Here is a 13071-nt window from a genome sequence, read left to right on the forward strand (position 1 = left end):
ATTTTATCCTATTTTACTTATTTTATATTTATCTTAAACATGTATTTTAGTCTTTTCAATGTTTTCTTGCTTTTATCATGTATTGTTTTTGTATTATTGTCTTTTGGGTATTATTGTCTTTAAACTTGTTAAAGCACTTTGTAACTTGTTTTTGAAAAGTGCTCTACCAATTAAGATTATTATTATTATTATCCCTAACACACACACACAGAGCAGCAGGTCTTAGTGCAGCCTGCAGCCACAGTATCTGGTCAGCCAGGGGACAACGAGGACACAGACCCCTGTACTAACAAACTACATTATGTGTGTAGAGGTGTACTGACTTTGTGTACTGTATGTGTGTATTTGTATATCTGGGCTTTACACATATGTGTTAAATCATGTATTTGCTGCTACAGATGTACACGGGCATGTGTGTGACGAGGATGCCGATGTAAGCACGTCTGTCTGCGTGTGACATGTTTGCTGCAGGCCGATGACGTCGCCACTCCAGGTGAGTCACAGCCAAGTCACGTGGTGGGGGATTCTGGTTGCTAAGCAACAAGCCGGGAGAAAGCCAAAGGGGCTAAAAAAGAGCGACGTGCAGTCAGTGCGCCGTGTGTGTTTGTGTGTGAGAATAAAAGCAGGCCTACAGATAAGAGCTGCTTCTGTCGTCATCATTTGCTGCTGTCGCAATTCACGACGCCTGCTGCTGTTTACTGCTGCGTCGTTCTCTCTCTCTCTCTCTGCACTCCCTCCGTCTTTCTCTCCATCATCCGCTGTCTCTCCAATTCAAAAAATGTCCTATCTCTCTTTCTCTCTATTCGTCACCCTCTCGCAAGCCACCCTCTCCCTCTCTTAGATGCAAAAGTCTTTTTCAATATGTCACACCAAATTGCATACTCTCCTCAAAGCAAATTGCAAACGTTAGCTTTCCAATTTACAAGATCTGATTAAACAAGCACTAGAGTGTCACGTATTCTTATGTTAAGGTCAATGAAACAAGCAATTTATACCACAGATGTGAGGAGTTTTTCCTATTGAGGCAAGACTTTCTTATTCTTGACATCGTCCTCAGTTGTATCACTGTCAACTCTGTATGTGGGGCAATAATAACAATGACCGTGAAACCTCTGATTAGGATTGTTACATAGATCTCTGGTCTAGTTCCCGAGTCTAATTGCCCCTTAAAAGTTAAATTAGATTTAGCTGGGAGCTTGCAGAAATGCCTTTTAGGCTGTGTTCAGACAGACAAGAGCACTGCGAGAAAGTACACAGCTCCCTAACTCATTTCAATGGGACCGTGGGGGTGCAGATACAGAGAGAAAGACATCTGGCAAGGGGCCGCATTGGCCAATCAAAACGTGAAAGCACACAGTCTTCCTGGTAGTTTGTAGAATGACAGCTGTGTTTTCACTGCTCACATGGAGATCATGCACACAAAAGATAAAATTATTTCAGCCATGATAATGTTCCAGAGTTGTAAAAATCTGCCTGATATCGTAAAATATTGTTCTGCATGAATTATTGATGTTGTCTCTGACTGGATTTACCTCTTGTAAGTACCTCCTGTGGGATCTATTTATAGGGACCTTCTTAATTGAATGCATGCAGTCCTGATAGTATAGAGGTAAATTTGATTATTGTTACGTAATAAATGTCAGTGTCTCCCACACATCGACTTCACTTGGGGGCTTTACTTTACTGCAGTCTTTACTATTAGTATATTTATACTGGAGATCCACCAATTGCAATTTCCCTGGCTTATTCTGATTTCCGATTTTTTTCTTTCTGAGAACAGTACAGTTGTCAGCGTACATAAATATTTTGTAACTTTTCTTTTTTTCTTCATTAGGATCCCCGTTAGCACCAACATAATTGTCTATTCATGCTGGAGTCCATTCAATCATTTGTTCATGGCAAAACATTGAGTATTAAATAACTAAACTAACTAAACTAACTAAATTTTCTCCAGGTTACAGGACCTTCTCTCACTCTCAGGCAAACACATCTCAAAAAAGGACTCAAGCACTCCAGGTGAAGCTGCTGGACAGAGCTGCTTTTCTAAAAATAAAAATTGTACTGAAAATAAATAATAAATAAACGTGACGCATGTTCCAATTAATAAATTATGTCTGTAGAGGAACCTGGTCAAGGGAACCTATTATCATAAATATTTGTCTGAATCCCGGCTACAACACTTCCAAACTGTTTAAATGTAAATTACAGCATTTCATTAGTTCTCTGCATCTGATGCTGCTACAGACGAGTCCAACGCTCGCCCACACAATAACAATTATCCTACAGCACACCTACAATTATGCTTAATGTTGGTCTGCAACATCACACCACATTAGTTTCTCTATTTTTAAAGTTCATATCATCCATCTCAATAACAATAAAATGACAAAAAACAACGTCTAACCTGGCTGCTTTCAAACTGCCTGCTGACGAGTGTAGGAACCAAACTCTACCATCAGTTAGATGTTTTCCACCTTTTTTCAAAATAAACTAACTGAATCTCTATATGCCACAGTTGACTAATTTCCCAAACAGAGCAGTCAGTGGTGTTATTAACTAAATACTATGTTTAGAAGAGGGTCAAACTCATGTGCCAGAACCAAAAGGTCCAGTTATTCTGCTGTTGGAAGCTCTTTTTCTACCTTTGTTTTCTGCATGGACCACTGGCAAATCCAGCCACCACAAAAGAAAACAATCAGCTCTATTTTAAGCTCCATAAAATATCTAAATAAAAGGAAAAACTTTCAAAATACCTCTTTATGTTGGTAGCAAGGGACTAGTTGCAGTGTCTCTTACTAACCAGCAAAAAAATGTAAAACAGGATAGGATCTCTAAATGGCTTATCAAATAACCGATAGGAAAACTTACCAGCCACAAACAAAATGTATTCTAAACTTTGTCATAATGTACTCGTCCTTTCAGGATTTCTAAGTCTGGACATTGCTTCTTTCCACTGAGAAGCAACAAGCAAACATCTGGGCAGATGTGTTTGTTTTCACGGCACTCGGCTGATTCATTCTTCAAGTTCAGTTCACATGAATAACATGAGCTGAGACCATCCGTCAGTGCACAACAGGGGAAAGACAGTGCAGATTACTCATTCGTGGGACTGGAAATTAGATCAAAATATTACAAGTAAATGTGACACCAAGGGATAATGCAGACACCAGCTCTGGGCCAAGATGCATCATCAGTCCAAGTGTCTTCAAAATCAGATTATCATTGATGCAAGGATTTATATTGGATCACTCAATCTGGCTGATTAACCTTGTAAGAACAGAGAGCAAATGTTTCCTTTTGCAAAGCATTTTACAACTGATGCAGTAAACGAAATGTTTTACTCTGATCTTTAATAACGGCATTAAAGATCCTTCATCAGGCCTACATGCACATTTCTTGTTTAAGCAATTGAACTGAAAGGAAGTTTTTCCTTGCCTCTGTCGCCTAGTGCTTGCTCTTGGTGGGAACTGTTGGGCTTCTGTAAATAGCATCATAGAGTACGGTCTAGACCTGCTCTTTTATGAAAAGCGCTGTGAGATAACTGTTGTTGTGATTTGCCGCTATATAAATAAAATTGAATTGAATTGAACTGTATCAATCATGCACATTAAAGCTGTTGCAGTATTAAATCTGTGAAAAGCAACAAGTGGAAGATCCCTCTGTGAGAGAAAGTGTTACCGTGTTTTAAGGAAATGTTTTGTTAGCAGTAGTAGAAAACAGGACAACAGAGGAAGATAGAAATTAGTTTTACTCGTTTCTGGATACACATTTAAATTAAAAATGTTTTTAAAAACTATCTAAGTGAGGTTAATTTGTTCATTGTCATATTTCTTATAGATTTTACAACTATTTTAGCACTTACTTAGACAATATAGTGTAACGTATTCTGATAAATTTGTTAAAGGGTTCTTTAGGGATTTAGTGCTGCACTTTCATGAAGTTAAAAAGGTCAGCATCAATGGAGCAGGAACACAGATGTTCTCACTTTTACTCCCTAATATGGGTCAAGACCATAGATGGTATAAAAGAAGTGGACGTAGCCACCATGACACGTCCACTGGTTTGTGTACTAAAGTTTTGAAGCCTTTAATTTTGCATTTTGGCCGTTGCCATCTTGTTTTTTTGGAACCAGATGTAACTGGATGTGACCACATTTTGATGAGTAAAGTGCTTCTGTAATTCACGTTAACTTGGATATAACTGGGATGATAATTTTGGCTAGCAAAACAACAGGCTTATAACTAAATGTAAGCCTACTTAACTTTAAAAACTTAAGAGCTGGCTCCTTAGAGTGTGTTTAAGTACAACCGAACACTGAACTAGACATTTTTTAGGCATATAAAATGTTACACTTAAATCTCATTCACTGAAAACACGCTGTGGAAGAGTCAAAGCACTTAAGATAAAAACACAGACAGCACCTCAAAATAAGTTCACAGCACATTAAATGCAGCAGCGTTACATAAGCTCTCTCAGCGGCGCTGGTCAAATGTGCACAGTGCAGTGGATACAAATTGCCTCTATCCTGATTGACAGGTCGCCGTCGTTGCAACTTGTCAATCACAAGGTAGTCAACGCCCTAAAGCACAACCTGCTTTATTGTATTTTTTCCTTTAAATGGGACCATCATTTACAAACTGAAAATCATGCTGCATAAAAGAAGACACAAAACTAGCAATTGAGACTATAAACTTATTAGGAGTAATAAATGAGGTGAGAACTAGGGTCATATTTTGTCATTGAGTCCAATGTAAGTGGAGTATTTTTGCAACCAGTGGAGTCGCCCCCTGCTGGCCATTAGAAAGAATGCATGTTAAAGGCTTCACTTTTCAGACCCAGAGGTTGCAGATTAGTCATGACCCAAACAATAATTTACTTGGAATAATTCTGCTAAATCTTTTATTAGACCCTCTCTGCTACTGTAAATGCCAAGATACCCTCCCCCCATGTTATAAATGTGTTGTCTTCAATCCCAACACTTTAGAAAGTTCCTCTAGAGGCACAGAAGAATTTACAGATCTGCTTTCACAGGCTGATAAGTGCTCCTCTAGATGAGTAAACTGATCTCAATGTGTAAAATCCTTCTAATTCCCTATAAAATCCCTTTACTGTCCCCATTGTTTCAAGTTTTATCAAAATAAGACCAGCATAAAACATGAATGGAGTTTGTCCCCACCGGCTACCTGTGTGTTTGAGAGCAGCTCTGGTGTCAGCCAATGAAGTCACTGACCTCCCCAAAAACTTGACTCACTCCGCTGACGACAACAGTTTCTCTAACACTCGCTAATGCCTCATCACGACACCAGGGGCAGTGACTGACTCATACCCACCCACACACAGCAACTAAAATACAGCACACACATTCACACTCACAAAGAGATCTGATATTCATCCGTCTTACCTGTATGGTTGGAGAACTGGACAGAGTTGATGGAGTCCACCTCAAACCCTAAAACCTGGAAACAAGAGACAAAGAGGAAACAGATTATGTGTCAGGAGAAGTTAGGATTAACAGCCACACTTACACATTATAGTATAAAAAGTATAGTAGTGCAGTATTACACTCTGCACACAGTATGCAAAGTGTGTAGCAACTATAATTCTGCAACTACAGCTGGACAATATAAAACAGGTTTAAGGTATTTAATACAATAAATCATGCTGAGCAAAACCTGCAATAAGTGATTTTGGACCACCTGAGCAGCACTGGCAGCAGAAACAAGCTGTGAACACAACACCGACATTTTATCTCCTTTTAAGTTAAGACTTGACATGATATTGCCTATAAACACAAATCCAGCAGTATTCACTCTCCTTTTAGATCTGTACTTGGTTTCCCTCAACTCCTGAGGGAAATATCAGGCTCTCTGGTTCCTAAGTGCTCCACTATGTTCACCAGCTAGTTGCGAACTTTCAGTCTAACTGTTTGCCGGTTGGTTTTGGCCGCGGTTTTAAAGCTTTTTAGCTCACAACAGCTGAAACACTATGAAGCTCGGTACAATTTGAGTGAACTTGCAGAGTCTGGCGGTATTGTGTGTGTTATGTCTTCTTCCTCTTTATATTTTCTACTTAAATGCCTTGATGTGCAAAGTGTTCAACTGTATCCCCTCGGGGATCAATAAAGTATTTATGATTCTGGTATTCGATCATAATTGAATGAATATTCAAAACTTAGAAATCATTACCCATCCCTACCACTTACCTACAAATTATAAATGATATATTTACAGTTTAAAGTATGCACGCTGTATATACTATATATAGACATGCATATCCTGCACATAGTCACCCACTTCAGGTAGCCTAGATAAAGTCATCTAGTACGTTAATCATTCAATATTCTTCTATATTTATTTACATTTACAGAAACACTTGACTTGTATGTTGTCATTGTTGTATTTTATATATATATTTATATAAATACCTATTTTTTTTAACCCACTTGTCTGTTTACCTATTTTTGTCCAGCTTTCTTTCCTTGTTTTTAGCTGTATGTCTATTTCTATCTTCCTTTAAATTGTTCTTGGAACTGGGTGTAACATTGAGAGCAAATCTGAAATAAAGAAAACCTTAATTTGGCTTCATTACCCCAAGGTGTGATCTGTGAGTGGAGTTAAAAATAAGCATACTCACAGTTTAACTTCAGCCGAAACCCTGCACACATTTGGAACAGTTATGAAAACCAACTATTGGTGTCCTTCCCTCTCTCTGTTTTTCTTAAAGAGATTTAAATTAGCAGAGAGAGAGAAAGACACATGCTCCATCCAAGTGCACAGTGAATTGTTATCTGAAGACTGTATTTAATTGTGCTGAAGCAAGAAGAAGGCAGAGTAAGTGAGTTCTTTGTTCTTTTCAACTGACTGTAACTTTGAGATACAAGAATCTGCTTTCAGAGGGGAGAGGCAGTGTAGATATTAGCTTTGACCTTGGAAGCACTTGTCAATGAAATACTGTATTTGTATCATCAGCATGAGGCGTTCAGGGAACATGCTACGCTCACAGTGGTGTCAGGACTGCACAACATGACACTATTCCTACTGAAAATACTGTTTGTAAAAGACAGTACTACTTAATTTACAAACTTTATGCCCCAAAGGATTAAATTTAAACGATGAGATACCACGGCATGTCATGCTCTAAACCAGGGGCGGCAGTCTGGCATAGGGCCAAATTTTTTACAAGCCGTTATATGGTAGGCCAGAACAAAGTCAAATGATTTCAAATCATTGCACGTTTAGCTCGGTCGGTACTTTGGGGGACTCCTGATAGGTAGGTTGTAAGATACTGCAGATATTTTTTCTCCCTTGTTAAACAAATTGAATAAAAGGACACTTTTTTACATGCTCACAATAAAGCATGTGCTGCAATGATGTGTGCGCGTTCCGGCGTTTGATCTGCGTTCATACACCTATGGACACTTATTTTATTTTCCCTGAAAAGATTCAGGGTACTCCAATCATACGTTTAGTGACGGTGTGTTAATTAAGCCAGAGACTCTTTCCTTCAGAACTCTTAAGAGTAAAAGCTCTTATTAAACTCGACATGAAGCATTGCTGAGGCACAATCACTTAAGAGGAAGTGATTGTGTGAGTAACTGTAGCAGTCATGACTGAGATCTATTTCAGCACTAGCCCATTATCAATTTCTATATTTTTTATTTTTCTGCTATCAAAGCAATCTGACCACGGGCCAGATATTATTGCTGGTGGGCCGGTTCACGCCCGCGGGCCGCCTATTGCCGACCACTGGTCTAAAGATTTTCGGGATTGTAAGAGCTACGTATGGTACTAACTTTATGGTATGGTAATGGTACTATTTGTACGATTATACTTTTAATACTTTGAATGATGTTTCATTCAATAGATTTGCAATTTCTGTAAATATACTTGTCAATGTTGTTTCTTACATGTAAAATATAATGTGACAGATTGTTCACCTGCCCCTGTCAATTACTGAGACCCTCCCACAGCGGAATAATTTTACTGTAAGAATACACTCATGGTAGACATGCAAACATGAATGATGAAATTACTCCTTATTCTAATCTTTGTGATGGAAATCTTTGTGGGAAAATCCCATATATTTGCCTTCCGCTGCAGGGAAGTCAAAAAGCCCAGCCACTTTATTTATTTCAAAATAGTTAGTAATTAATTTAATAGTTAACAACTAATCTTTGCAGCTCTAGACACTAGTAACATAATCCCACCTCCCACAATTTGTGGGATGGGGGACATACACATTTGTTTATTAAATGTGCAAATTAACAGGGAATGTACAAGAACTACCTCAAAGCTGAGGGAATCTGCCAGCTAAGTCACGACGCAGTAAATATAGCGTTCATGTTGACTCAGATGTGATCAGCCTGCACATGTTAGTTAAAGCAACTCTTCATTTGTCAGATGCTAGAGGGCTCTCTCATTTGGGAATTTACCAAAAGGAATTTTCCAAAAGGAATTTTCCTCGGTCTCTGACGATGTTTTCCAGTCAGCAGCATTGTAAACACTGCTATCCGTGTCACTGACTTGAGGCTTATGAAGAGAATAAGAAAGGATGTGACCTAAATAACATCTTCTTAGCCTCATGTACATCAGTATGCCATAAATACAGTTTTACATCAACAGTCAATTTGCATCCTGCTCAGCCAAAGGAACATGTTGTAATAGGCAGGTTGTTCCTGTTTCTAAAACAAACATTTTTATTCACGTCTCAAACAGAAACAGATCTTTGAGAATGTGCTACAGGCTATATAGTCTATCACCAAATCATCTTTAAACACCAAAAACCTCAAAATCAATTTTAAAGGCAACTGCAAATCAGTGTCAGGAAGCTGAAAGACTTTCTTGGCAACATCATCTACAGGATCACTTTCTGATCACACATTCTTTTAATCAGACCCAATCAGCCATCTGGGCAGTTAGCTTAAGAGTCTATTAGGTACACCAAACTAAAACGAATTCAATCGAATACCATGGCCCTGCAATAAAGCCTCCCTTTATAAAGGTTAAAATGTTTAGTTTTGTTTAATTAAACTGTTTTTATAAATTTAGATTTAATTTAAGGTCATTTTGGAGGCTGTAGTTTGTACCGCGGAACAGGGTTTGTTTGTTCATTAGGGCGATTGGGCGACGCACCACCAAACCGGGAAAGGCAGGGGATTTTTCTCACACTTTCTACCACACTGTTAGTGAGCTGTGACTGTTTTTGACAGACAGTTCGCCTCTGAATTTCGTTGTCCAATCAGCGTCAAGTCGTGTTCCGTGGAGTCCAACCCATTTCGGGGCGATTTCAGTTCGCCCAAATCGCTCTCATAGACTTTCATGTTAAGGCGTTTTTTTTTCCGAACTGCAGGCGCTTCAATGCAATCGTTATGACTTCTGGGAGGGCTCACACTTACGTGTTTACATCATGCACCCAGCAGCAGAGCTACGCTGTGAGAGTTGTGAGAGTGATTTTTTTTTAATTAGTGCTAAAGTAGTTGCCTTTACATCCAAAGATCTTTGAGGGTGAACTAATAAATGGTAACCCATCTGTTTATGATCACTCTGGCCTGGTCATTCATTGTAGACATTGACAACGAACTTCAGGATGTAGCTGTACAGTATGTAGCCGAAGGAACAATCTTTGTCATATAGCTGGCTTAGACCATGGTCACCTTAAGCCTAGTTCACGCTACACGATTTTTAGCCCGATTTGCCGCTCTGCGACCATCAGGCTGTGATCGGGAGTAAATCAACAGTTGATCGGCCAGTCGTTATGTGTGAACTAAACAACAACGCATCAAAACGGCTCCCCGACACATCACTGCCACATCACCGACATCTGCCAGATATCTAGCATGCTAAATATCATATTATAATAACAAACAACAGTTGTGTAGTGTGAACAGCACGGCCACCGGTCGATGCTGAAAGTCGTGCAGTCTGCACAAGCCGCCACTGCTGCTGAATTGTGTAATACTGAACGTGTTTAAAATAGTTTGTCCACCTCATTTATATCAATATATGGTGCTTGAGGGTTAAAATGATGACCACGAGCTAATGTCGTCTCCGGTTCAACCTTAAAGAATCTTGATAAAAATGTCTTTAAAACACACTTAACTTCCATGAAGGTAGGATTTACTGCGGGGTTGTTGGATTATATTGGATTTACAGACTTGTTTGGCTAACAACAATGAAATTAGTCATGAACTGATAAATTAGTCATTTTCTCACAGGGCTTCAGTCTCCTCTGAATGATGTTTTAAATCAGCTGCCAGTTGAGAGTTTCATGACAGTTAAATATGTTTCAAGGCATTTGTTCCCCCCCACCCCCACCACCAAGTGTGGATTCATACATAAAGATCCACTCTCATGACCGCAGGGCTGTGACATGAGGAACTGCAGAACCCCACATGAGCAAATACCCAACCGGCTTAAGTGTCCTTGAGCAAAACACTGCAGGATCCCGGGACGCCGTTCCCCAGGCTAATTCACTTATTCAGCTTTTACAGCCTCTCACTCGAGAGACTTCTCACAATAACATCCTGCTTAGTTCTTCTCTTGGGCTGTGTTAAACGTCCTTGTATTTGCATTTTGAAGGAAATCACCCCGAGCACTAACTGGTAAGGTTCAAAATTGATAATATGAATTAAATTTAACTCCGCACACATATTTAAAAATGCTTTAATCCCCAATTTGATGCCAGAGGACAGCGCTTGTCTTTAATTTTTGTTTCTATGCGAAAGCTGAGTCTATCCAGTCCAGCTCTGAGGCAGCCTGTCTCCATCTTCAGTGACGTCAGCAGGAGGAATCCTGTGGCAGCCAATCAGAGCCCTGCTTCCTCATACCGCCGTCTCCTGCCTGCTGACAGGCCCGAGACGCTTTGTCCTGTCAGCACAGAGAGAGGGATGCCCTATACACTCGCTGACATCATCATCATGTTATCTTAAACACAGACTGAATCGTGTTATGATTCAGCTCCTTTACTGACCACTGGGCTTTCTTATCATTACTTGAAATTTAAAATATGTATTTTTTTGTCCACAATCATCAGTGGTGGTTCATTCACAAACTGGCTGCAATACTCACCAGCCAAATACACTTACAATATTGTAAAGTTACACTCATCTAGCTGGCGTCTGCTGATGCTCATTCATCTCATTCACGTTAAAACATGGTGCCTGAAGCATTTGTCTCTGTTAAATTTAACAATTTAAAAGACCCTTCAGTGCAAATTAAGATGGAAAATAAGGCTAACATTTCATCACTCAAAGAAATTCTGCATGACTGGTTTAATTTCTCACCAGAGGAACAACGTGTACAGAAATCACAATCTGTAAGGCTCACAATAGTTCATTTAAATTGTAAAATGCTATATTATGCTGCATGTAATGCTATTTATGATCCTGAATTTAGGTAGTTTAACTTGCAGGACTTGTAGGCACCCTGTAAAAACACAAAAAAAACTTGTGAAGGCTTCATACGGATACTGTCTCCATAATAAAACAGCATAAATGTCAACTTACTATATGGTTTGTTAAAAAACTACCGGTACCAGTAAATATTAGTGTTAATATATTTGGTTGTTAATATATTGTAAAACTGGTATATTTAGGCCATGGCATTTGACACAACTGTCAAATTAGCAACAGAACAGGGCTGAGCGATATGAGCAAAAATGTTATCATGATAAAAATATTTCATATAATTCGATATCAATAATTATCACGATAAATGTCATATCATTATTTCTTTCAAGTTTAATGGCTGTTTTTTGCTCCTTAGTGAAAGTTGAAGAAGCCAGATGGTTTTATGGTGGTTTTAAACTATTGTTTATGGTCAGAGCAAAACTTGATGCCAAACAGAGGATCATTTAAGAAATATGAGGAAGAACATACAAAAAAGGGCTTATTCATTTGTGATTTCATTAAAGTAAATTAAACATTTATTGAACATTTGTTTTATTGTTATTGAGGAAAAATATTGCAATAATTATCATTATTGTTTATTACCCAGCACTACAACAGAATAACTATCTTTATGTTATTATTACATTGATTTATTAAGGGCAGTGTAATAATATGTTGCCCTAATCTATGAAAACACCTCATGTGCCCCCAAAGATAAACGAAGTGTTAACTTCTCCATACTAACACTCTTAGAAGAATGCATACAGATATAGAAAGAAGATAAGAAAATATTGGATACTAATTGGATACGGGGCGGCTGTGGCTCAGGAGGTAGAGCGGGTTGGCTGTTAATCGGAAGGCCGGCGGTTCAATCCCTGGCTCCCCCGATTTACCCCTGTATGAATGTGTGTGAATGTTAGTTTCCGTTTGAGCACTTAAGCTCAGTGTATGAATGTGTATGACTGGTGAATGCAGATGTACTGTAAAAGCGCTTTGAGTGGTCGAAAAAGACTAGAAAGGCGCTATACAAGTACGGAGCATTTACATTACTAGCCAAATACATCAATTATTCCTACTTGACAGTGAACTTAACTGTGACCTGGCTATGGTTAAGCTGCAGGTTTAGTGCAATGTACTGGTTAATATCAGTCTCTACTGTAGGCTGGTGAATATTATCTTAACATTAGCCAACAGAACTTAATCAGCCGTAGTACTTGAACATTAATGGCTGAATCCTGGTGACATGCATCAAAGCCCAGCAGCCATTAGGATAACGGCAAAATACATCCTGGGGCGCAGCAGGCTAAAAATAGACTCTGCAATTCTCACAACAAGTGACTGTCTTTCAGGATGATGGGACATGTACTGTAGGCCTATACTAGCCTCGCCGTCACTACTGTCTGCCACACCGCTGCTGGAGGAAAATATGAAACTATAGCTATCATTGACATCATGGTAATTATAGGCACAAGAGCAATCAGTTTTCATCCTGCTGTCAACAATAGGGACTCAATCACTTTCATGGCCGGGAGGAGCTAATAACCTCTGTGTTCTTTCACATAATGTCAAATCTATGGCTTGTTTTGAAAGAATTTACTATTTTTGGCTCCTCATCCTGGAAGTTATGCCTTCTTGTAAAGCACTCCGTAAACTCAAGTGGCGATTAGTTGGGGAGGGCTTCATTA

Source organism: Micropterus dolomieu, linkage group LG12, assembly GCF_021292245.1.
Source record: "Micropterus dolomieu isolate WLL.071019.BEF.003 ecotype Adirondacks linkage group LG12, ASM2129224v1, whole genome shotgun sequence".
Lineage (NCBI taxonomy): Eukaryota > Metazoa > Chordata > Actinopteri > Centrarchiformes > Centrarchidae > Micropterus > Micropterus dolomieu.